Source organism: Syngnathoides biaculeatus, chromosome 2 (genome assembly GCF_019802595.1).
Source record: "Syngnathoides biaculeatus isolate LvHL_M chromosome 2, ASM1980259v1, whole genome shotgun sequence".
Taxonomy (NCBI): Eukaryota; Metazoa; Chordata; class Actinopteri; order Syngnathiformes; family Syngnathidae; genus Syngnathoides; species Syngnathoides biaculeatus.
The window spans coordinates 7,879,549-7,890,807 of record NC_084641.1 but is presented as its reverse complement, the minus strand read 5'-3'; the positions used below and the strand labels follow the sequence as shown (position 1 = coordinate 7,890,807).

At 41.5% G+C, this 11,259-nt stretch overlaps 1 pseudogene; it reads right to left on the bottom strand.

Moving 5' to 3' along the window:
- Positions 1-10,872: 10,872 nt before the first annotated feature.
- On the bottom strand, positions 10,873-10,991 carry LOC133497394 (5S ribosomal RNA; annotated as a pseudogene).
- Between the last annotated feature and the right edge of the window lie 268 nt (positions 10,992-11,259).

The window sequence follows — 11,259 nt, the reverse complement described above, 5'->3', positions numbered from 1 at the left end:
TATCATATATGTGCCTTCACATTTTCTACATTTTATTTTGACTTTATGAAGAATTTGCAAAGGCAAGTCAGACTTTGGACGACGGACTGAATGTGTGTCCCACTGAGTCCGTTTTCCCCATGCAGATTTTAACTCTGGTCATAACTTTGATAGGATGTTCATGAAGGGATACGCATACACTTGCAAGTCTCACATTTTACAATGCTTCTCGGTAAATCATGGGACAGTGGGCCTATCAAACCTACTGTACATTCTTGGCTGTCATGGTGGATGCAAATTGTGGGCAGGCTTGGTAACAACATTTTTATTGTCATAGTGGCCTGACATAAGGGGGAACATCCACAGCGACAACTCCGGGCCGGGAACCCTCCGAGCGCAAGTACATTGTTGAGTTGTAACAAATAGCCTGGATACTCTTTACGTCAGATTCAAAACACTGAATCCTTGTATGATTCGCCGCCGCTCTGCTAATGAGGCAGACGTGCTGATTGTTACTAAAGGACGATTGCAGCAATTTCCACTCTCCCTTAATCACCTCCTTTTTATGATAAGCATGTAACTGACTGCAGAGGTGATGTTGCATTGTAATGAAGTCGGCTGGTTAATAATGTAATCTTAAATTCCTGCATAATTACTTCCTCTTAGTCACTGAGGGACGTTCACTAATTCAATCACTGGCCCCTCCGATACTGTACAATAAAAAAAAGGCCCATTATCTTGGCTGTTTTAGCGTGGAAATGAATCAGCTGACACACTGTGGCTTGTGCTTGGGTAATTTGACAGCGGGTCTTATCCATCAGTGCTTTACAACATCTCCAGAGAAGAATGTGGGTGTGTGTCTTTGAGAGCCTGTGCGCATGTATATGTGCGTATTTTCATAATTTAATGTTCCTGATTTCACCATGTAATGCAACCCACACACATTAAGTCAGAAGTAGCACAGAAGTTCATGTCAAGAAAGAAGAGTTGTTAACCCAGTTGGCATCTATGTTTTATTCTTTTAATGCTTACAGTCAGCCAGGGTCAAATCTGGCTGGTTTTGATAGTAATAAAAGCAATGCTTTTATTATTTTACTGGGAATGTTGGGAATCAGAATTCCTAAAGTGAGCCAAAACAGACAAAAATAAAACAAAACAAAATTTCTTTTTGGATATATGCAAGTGCTACCATATGAAGAGACAGAACAGTCTAAGAGAAAGAGAAGAGATAAGAAAACGTCCAAGTGAAACATCCACATAGAGGGGTCAATGTTGGTCCACATCAAACCATGACTTGGTATGGACTAAAGGTTGATATGGCAGGGGATGTTGACTCCCGCCCCCTCCCACTCCCACAAGGCTTGATCCCAATCCTGAGCCTTTTTTTTGACAGAATCCTACCCCACAACACACACCTTCTTTACTAATTGTCAAACCTGCTCCGTTTTTCTTCCCTGGTATAAAATATGCAGTACATGTCTGCCTAGTCACTGTAATAAATACATTCCATTGAGTGATCACGAAAAAACCCCACATTTTTTTGTAACAAAATCCAGATTAGCTCCTTAGTTTACCTTAAAATGGAGGGGAAATGTTCAAATACTAGTTTGAAAAAAATACAACGTAATATGCATTAACGTTTCACTCTTGTTATGATCTCCATTCTCATCTGCTCCTATCATCATGTTTTTCATTCCCGACCATTCCTGGTGACTTTATTGTCATAGTTACCGCTTCCACCAAATCCTGTGATCGATAGTGAAATCCAATCCTGATCTGTATGAATTCCACCGGACCCAATGGAAATCCCCAAAATATAAACTTGTAGTTCGGATGGACCACCATTTGAAGATACTCGAAAGAGACATTTATCCATCCATTCATTTTATGAGCCGCTTATCCTTGCAAGGGCTGCGGGAGAGCTAGAGCCTATCACAGCTATCTTTGGGCAGGAGGCAGGGTAGACCCTGAAATGGTTGCCAGCCAATATCAGAGCGCACAGACATAAGCCACACTCATAATCACACCTAAGGACAATTTAGAGTCTCAAACGAATGCATCTTTTTGGGACATGGGAGGAAATCAGAGTGCCTGGAGAAAACTCAAGCAGGCACAGGGACAACATACAAACTCCACAGAGGGGCAGCCAGCGTTTAAACCCTGGCTTTCATAAGTTTGAGGCCAATGCCCTGACCAGTCACGCCATTCTGAAAGAGACAATACTCTGAAATATACTTTTGACCCAGGCCGTATTATTTATTCATGGAAAATGAACAGTACGCAAAGTTTAGGATGACTAATTTAATGAGTTTTTACCATTGTTGTATCTGACATCCAACACTGAATTGAATGAAAAGTTCTCTAACTGTGTGAGCATTCCACCATCAAGCATTTGTTGGATCAGCATCCACACACAACACACACACACGCACTCTTAATCCTATTTGTCGTTCATTTTGTAGACGGTGATTTCTTTAGAGACACGCTTGCCAGATATGATGTGGCAGGCAAAAGGGGAAAAATTCAATTTGAGAAGTGGGAACTTCATTTTGTAGGTCTGCTTGGGCCTTGCAGGGAGGAAGAGAACCTGTGTGGAAATCCATACAGGCATGCTGAATCAGCAGTGGATTTGCTCGCTCTTGCTGAGAAGAGCGCATAATTGCCAGCCTACCCCTTCTCCCCCCACCGCAACTGACCAATCTCCATCGTGGTCAAACAGGTGTAAATAAATTCCCACAAGTAACAGAAGCGTGTTGAAAAGGGCTGCTGTCTACACGCTAGGCACTCTTAAACCAACCCCCCGACCCCCACTCCCAGCGTGAGATGAAAAAGACATGAAATAGATGACATCGCCAGCAGACAGGCTAGGTGCAAGGGCACGTTACAGTGAGGAGGAGGGGAACGTGGTGGGGGGTGTGGGTGACATCTTTCCAATTTGTTGGAGGTCGGGATGGAAAAAATGAGGTTTGGATGAAGTTGGGAGGTTCCAGGGGGTCACCAGTCCCAATGGCCTCTTCTCGCGACATAAAAATAAATAGATTTTCATGTTCCGCTGTCAGCAGGTTGACAAGAACACACCTTTGCTCTAACTACCGAAGTGGGCAAGGCATGTGTGGTCACTATGGCGCCAAGCAAAAGGCCTGATAAATTTGACACTCATTTTGCACAGTCACAGGCAACAGTTGCCCGGGTGTCGGCGCCTGATGAGACAGATCGAGCAGCACGCCAACCGGGTGCGAGCGTCAACACACGAGCTCCACGGGAGGACCCGCGTGTCGTGCCAGGAGCCGCATGATGCCGTAGCAACACAAATTGTTTACGCTTGCTGCAGGTAAAATGTTGATTACACTGCCTTACATTACGGCACTATTATACAGCACAATTGGAACACGTTTGTTTTATATATAAATACCTTATTATTCCGATATAAAAAAAAAACTGAGATCTCTAACCTCAGACAGACTTGAGATCTGTCATGTGTAGAATCAATGACTGAAAGGCTCAACTCTAAAAGATAGTCATGAGAAAATCCAAAAAAATCTTTATAGCTATAAAACACAATTAAGTTTGATGTGACTTGTCTGAAAATGTTAAAATGAATTTTCTGCAATCTTTTTTGTTTGTTAGTTGTGCTTATTGTTTTTGCGCAATATAACCGTTTGAAAAAGAGATTATTAATCTCAAGATGTAACTCCATTACAAAGATAAAAGAAATTGATGTCAAATTAGAATGAGACTAAGTTTTTTTTTTGCTTTTTTACACGCTTTAAATTTGAAATAGATTTCAAAATCTGTTTTTGGTTCACCTTTTTGGGAAAAAAGGAATCTTCTTGCAACCGCTTTTTACTGTTATCAATTTGTAAATGGACAGTGTATTTTGTATCAAATTATGACTTGAAAAATATGACATTAATATGCAGGAAGGCTTTCATCAATTCCTGTCTTCAGTTACACAGAGATTTTGATTTATCTCGGAGGGCAGGAGACTTTTACACAAAAGCTGCATTTAAACTGTAGCCGGATTAATTCTATCCCCGCTATCTTTACTTTTAGTGTGTTTTAACTCATGACAGGGATATGTTAAAAATCTCCAGGGAGGGGTTGAGACTGTCAAAAGCTTAATCCAAAACTTCAACATCAATGCAGTATTCATTTGCAGCGGCCTCTGTGGGAACAAAACTCCCGAGTCTTGTACTTCTGCTATTTTTGTTGCTTGCTCAACTGAACAGAACATTGTGACCCACTGGTCCTGGCAGAATTCCATACCTTTTCCGTGCTACGCATGTCAAGTTATACTGTAAAAATGTCTTGCTCTGTGTTTCGTGTGTCGGTAGCAGGAGGCCCACAGTCCTGCCTGTTTAGATTGGCGATTCAAACTCGGTCTAGGCTTTCAGAGTCCGACCGCAGTCTCCTCTCAGGCCAGGACTCACATTTTGCTTTGCTTCTCTCAACACAAGCCCGACACAGTTAATAGATGATAGAATAAAACTGCAGTTCTGTTTTATTGTGCTTCTAATTCAATTCATTCACATTAGGTAAAAAGCCAGGTGGGTAAATATTTTACTGTCATTGGAATATAAAGCATTAACTCAATAATATAATCATATAAAGCAGGATTTGCTACACCAACGCTTCTTGCCACAATCCAAGCTGCCGCCTTGTCCTCGATCCAGGCAGCTGTTACGCCACAAACACGTCGTAAAGCTTCCAAATCAATTTGTTTTAAAAAAATGTTCTTTTCTGCCCTACTGGGTGGCTTTGGAGATATATGATGCAGCTTAAGCGGAAAAGGAGGAAGAAATCGCTGCTGCCCACCGAACCCATTTGTCCGACTTGATGCGCTGGCTCTGACACCAACTCCGTTATTAAGATCGAAAAAAAAAGAAATAGCCTAGTTGGATGGTTGGGGGAGACTTAGCTTTACATTTCGCCAGCCCAACAGTCTGCTGACCGCCTGCCACACTGTATGCTGCGCCTCGCCCAGGGGGCATAAATCAAGATAATTCTCTGCATGCCTTGAACTTTAACCCCACTACAATTCATATCGACATGAGGCTGGCTAGTGGGAGGAAGGGTCGTGTGTGATGTGGAAATGTAGCAGTGGGAGCGAGTGTGCAAAGGTGAAAAAGAGTAAACTGTGTGTCATAACAGAAGCACCACATTTGGATGTTTGCACTTGAGCGAGTAAGCGTCCCCAACCAGATTAAGCCAGTTGTCCCATCTAAACGTTGCGTTTTTATGAGCCATTAATCGTCGACTCGGATCATTTTCATTAAAGTTAAATCTTGCTCAGGAGCCATCAGCTGCACAACAGGGCATTGCAGAAATTAATAACCCACCCATTTCTGTCTTACAATGACCCCCGCACATAACCTCTTTACTTCTCATTTCCCCTGCGACACGCCTTCCCCCAGCTTCTACAACTTCTTTCGTTGCCGTTTTCATGTGCCTGTTTGCTCTTGGCCGCCATGTGATCCCGATTATCACTTAGATGACCAACAGATATGCAATTTTTGCAGTTTGGCAAAATTGAAAATATAGATATTGTTGTTTTGCCATAGAGGAGTGGGACGTTCTCATTTCCTGTGGATCGGAGGTCACAGTACTGTGGGCCGTAAAAAAAAGTGTAAAATTTGTTTTATGATTGCCGCAGGTCATCCATCACCTCACACAAAGACACTTTTGTGAAGTAAGTTTGTATGTGTTCCACATTTCTTTCACCCACTAGTCATGCCCTGAACTTGCTTTTAATTATTATGCATGTTAAATTCTGTGGAATTAGCATATGCGGTCATGAGTCAAGTGTGTGTCCCTCATAATATGAGCAGAGAGAAACTTCTTCTCATAGAAATGAACAAATAATGCAACGTTCTCAACAATCCTACAACTGGCCCATGTTCCAAGATGTATTTCAGATCGATATGACACAGGAAACTTACACTGATCTATGACCTCGTGTATCATTCAGCCAGACTGAATGACCAAAGTGCTGCAAATCATGCACCAGTTTGAACCGCCTCCAATTTTGATCTGTCCGGGTGGACAGACCAGTTTGCCTCAGTGGACACAAGTCTGCAACACGTCTATATAATAAATATGCGCAACCATTCGAAGTGGTCAACCTCTTGCCTGTCGCGACAAGAACCGGCAAGCTATATCCAAAACAACATAGAAGCTGATGGGGATTTGTTTTAATGGAACCATGTTGTTTATTACTCCAAATTACAAGTTGGACTTTCAATAAGAACAAATATGCTCTTATTTCAATATCTACTGAGAATATTTTCCAATAGGTTGTACACGTCGATGAGCATCAATGAATACTTACTAGTACTACTGGCGCACAATTGAATGCTGATGTGATTGTGCAAAGCACCTGGGTAATGTTTTTTTTCTTGGATATTTAATGTAGTGCTCAATCATTTAAATAGATTTTAATAATCATTTTTATGGTGAACTTTTATGGCTATATATTGGTATTTTACAAAGTCTTACATAATGTTGCTGGATGTGTGTCCAAAAAAAAAAAAAAAAATCATACCAAACCAAACTGAGTAGATAACTCACTCTAGCTGCCTTTTTTGAAGGGGACTTGTAAAGACCCCCAAATGCCAATAGCGCTATTTACTATTTCAAAGTACAATTTAAAAAAATGTATTATATTTGTTTTGAATCTGCAGCAATATCTTTTTTATTGCGTCTCACCACGATCCCTGTTCAGTTTGAATCTGTGCATATGACCCTTCAGGCGACCTTAAATGGGCAATAGGCAGGCGTTGACCTATGCTGATTAGGATCAGCTGGCATGTGTTGGCAGCATAAGTGGAATGAAAATACAGGTGAAAGAACTTTTCATGCAGCCAACGTTCACTTCTTGCACATATTGCTGAATGAGGTCCAATGTCAGTATAGAAAAAAAAAAATAAAATAAGCGCAATGACTCGTTTATGGAAAGAACACCTTCGTGTTTTGTTTGTGCTCTCGCTTCTATCCACACGAGTAATTATGCTGTGCATGTCTCCACTTGAACTCCCCCAGACAGCAGTCTCATAAAGCAAGCAGGCAGTCCGAGTGCGCTCAGTCTCCCACTGATGATGTCACCCACCTCAACCAAGTTGACCTTGAATGCACCCGCTGAAATTGCATCATGCAGCAAAGCCCTTGCCGATATCTCCTTGGCAGCTGTGAATCTGGTGAAGCAAAGAACTGTCATCGATGCACCATATTCACTGTGGGTGAGGAGGATTGCTTCGGGTTACGTTCACACTCCGAAGCACATTACTGTTCACCTTACAGTTTGAGAACATGTCAAAGGAAACTGCTGACCTTCAGGGCATTCCCATATTAATCCAAAAGAGACTGTTAAGATGTTGTAGTAAGTTGTCTTGATCTTTCTTTTCCCCAATGTCTGTTCTTGGATCCATGCTGATGTGTTCCTTTTCTGTGATTTTGGATGATTTGTAGACAAGACATCTGCTCTACTGATTGGTAGCATCAGTGGAACCTACACTTAAAAGCAGACACGATGAAAGAGAGAGTCTATGTCGTTTTCCTTAAAAAAAAATAAAAAAACACACTTGAATTGTTTGGAAACAATGTACTAGCAGTATTAGGTCGGGGTACATTTTTTGATAGTGTTTCTCCTTTATTTGGAGGTAGGAGGCAAAAAGGTAAGCAAATTGTGTTTTAGTTTTCATGACTAGATTACTGTCAAGGGAAAATATATGAACTGTCTAATAAATGAGAGCCAGGACAAGCACTTTCAGGCACAATTTAATAAAACCTTGCATGCAAGGACACAGTTCAAATGAATTCAGTGGCTGATCTAAGATGTACAGTATTTGTCTTTTTCTCTTTAAGCAAGGGCATATGCGTACACATGAACAGGAAGTTATTGTCTGCCTCATGGAACTGATGCCCCCCAACCACAGCAGAGGTCTTACTTTGTCTCACAGCTGTGATGTGATTACACCATATCAGAGAGTGAGGAACACGTTCTGCTTTTTCATCCTCGTAAAAAAACAAATGACTATATGAGGTTGTGTTTTAACGTAGAATAAATTTAATACATGCAAAGGCACATTTTTCTAACAGGTATATTTAATCATTTCCCAAGTGACAAATGGTTTGTTTGTTGTCTTATGTTGTGTTTTCCTTGAACTGGAAACCATAAGTATAAAGGTATGTGACGTCTTGGCTGGAGAAAACCCTACTGGGAATGCCAAGATCATCCAACCAATTTGCCATCCCCTCTCCCATTTCTTTTCAGACATCCACCCATCCCTTGGGCACCAACCAATCAGCTGTGAGCAGGGCAACATAGAGATCCAGGAAAGAGTACTGCTTGACTCGTCTCTGTGAGGCCGCGACAAGCTTCAGTATGGGTGTTTGTGATTGGAGTGGCTTCAGTGAGCAACATTCATGTGCTTCTACAGGTCCAACAATCAGTACATCATCTTTACTGTCTACTCCTCTTCCTTTACACATTTTAGGGTCGTTTGAAAATTGCTTTCATGATTCCCATCAGTGAAGAGGAGAGGAAGCCATGGAGAGTTTTGATGCACTCTTAACTGCTCGAAATGAAGAAGACTGCATCTTGCACAACTGTGACTCTTACAAAGAATAGTTCCTATTAATTGAATGTCTGTTGTTCTCCATTCTTGTTTGTTTGTCCTTCTTCTCAGTGCCAAACATGAATGTTGTACCAGGGCGGCACTGACTACCGGAAACAAATTCCTTGCGTGTTGTTACATTCTTGGTCATTAAAGCTGATTCTGAGCAATGGAGGCTCCAGGTACATCCAGAGGGCCCATACAAAGACTTTTCTGTCATTACTCTCTTTAGTGTCATACCTAGCAAGGCTGTAGCTGTCCGGGCAAATGCACCAAGCAGAAGGAAAAGTTATGGTACCCACATAGGTCTATTTAAAAATGGTCACACAAACAGAGGGATTGAAAAATAAATGAATTTCTACACCCGGATCTAAATTTAAAATGACTGCAAAGGGCATTTAAGACAATCACTCACGAGATGAAAGTAACTTCAGGAAAAACAACAACAAAAACAACAGTAACAGAACAAAGAAAAGTGGAAGCAACTAAAATAAGCCTTAATTTTTCAATATTCAGTAGAAAGTGTTGAAAAAATAATAAATAAAAAGACCCAACGTAAATAAACCTGTCTCTCATAAAGAGGACGATACAAGAGATAAGACTGTGATGATACAAAGGAAATAAGCCCATAAAAACACAACATTTTGATCTAAGCTTTTGGCCAATGACGGAAAACACAGTGCTTAGGTAAATTTAACTGAAAACCATACAATTCTAAAAATTTCAGAATTTATGTGTACAAGGCCTGTGACTCGCACCTCATCATGGTAAAGATATTGTGGATTCCTGAACGTTACACTATGTTATATTGTCACTAGCAGCTGCTCATTCTAGCAGCATGTTTACCGGAGTGGTCGTGTTGCTTGTGGTTGCCCGGCACTCCCAACTCCAGGTTTTCTGAACCCATTTGAAAGAGTAAACATGCCTGAGTGACCGCTTGGGAATGAAGCACTGCTGCAGAAAGAGCTGTGAAAAGTTCCTCAATCACCACCAGTGTTTAATAACATGTTATTTATGAGCAAGGTACAGCGGCTGAAGTAAGTATTTAACACCTCTCAATTTTCTTCACCAAATATACTAAATTTTACCAAAACAACCAAAGTAATTCATACACATGAAGAAAGTAGAACTAATAGCTCAGAAATGAAATGTGCAAAAATGTGAAACAACACACAGGCAGTATATTTAATGAGGAAAAATGTTGGTGCACTATGTACTTATTTAACCTGCTGTCTTTTCTGTGTCGTGGCGCTGTCTTCACAGTCTCCACGAATCGGTGAATGATGGTAATCGTACTGTCTTCATAGCCTTACGTGTGTATGTGAGAGGGAGACAAGCAACGAAAGAAAACAACATAGCAAGAGAAATGCTTAAATTGATTTATGCATATGATGGTAGGACTGTAATCCTCAGGCTGCGTATTCCACTAGAGATGTGAACCTCGCAGCTGTGCACAACGAGGATCGAAATCGTTTATTTCCTTCCTGCCTGTACACACAAAGCTCTGATGGCTACAGTATACATCTCTGTCGACAGAGTATGAATTATGTTCATCAACCACACCACCCAATCCTGAACCCTGCAACAATCAACATCACTCACCTTCCCCTTTTGGTCTGTTTTCAACCCAGAACATGCTTTCCTAACCAAGAACTGACTGAACACATAAGTTCAGAGTTTGTGTGAGAGCATGTTGTGTTTCAGCTCATTTGCTTAATTATGTTGTTAAATGACACAAGGACGCCCCCTTAACCACTTCATCAAACTACAAATCCCCAGTTTGCCCTCCCTCTAGTGACTCATTGATTAGGCAGGCCGGCTACCCACAAGCCCCTGCTGCTTGTTTACTGACACAACAGAGGGTAATAGTGGGACTACGGGAATGGACTGTGGGCAATGAGTAAAACAGTGAGAGAAAACAGGAAGAAAGAGTGTCCTTCAGATTGCTTCAAATTAACGCAAACGCAATCGAGGACTCAATCGTTAGACTCCATCCAAAGGGGATCGTGGCTAACCTGATTCTGAGTCCAATGTCAAACCACAGCCTCACCAACACAGCTTAGCCCGGTCACCTTGCAACTTCAGAGGCCTCCTCTCATCACCGCATTACAAACCAACACATTACGTAGGGTTGTTTCTGTATCTTCTTCTTTTCCTTTCGGCTTATCCTGTTAGGAGTCCCCACAGCGTGTCATCGCAGATGAACGCATATTTATTTGGCACAGTTTTATGCTGGATGCCCTTCCTGATGCAAGCCCTCTGCATTTTAGCCGGGCACGGAAGCTTGCAGCACCCGTTATTCCCAGGCTGTCTCTCATCCAAGTACTAACCAGGGCCAAACCCGCTTAGCTTCCGAGATCTGACGAGATTGGGCGTTCTCAGGGTAGCATGGCCGTAAGCAGTGCGGTTTCTGTATGGCGTGACCTAAATTAGGAAAATATTGGTCAAGCAAAAAAAAGATGCAAGAAAAGACTCCACACATTGTTCAATTCAGTGTCCAAACCAATGAGAGCATGTGGAAAAATGGATGCCAAAAAGCATGTTACGCATGAATCTAATGCTCTTGAATGCGTCAAACTATGCGCCAACTCTAACTCTAACAGAAATTACACACACTTGTACAAACCACACCCCTCAAATGCAATTAAATCGTACTTAAGGATACCTA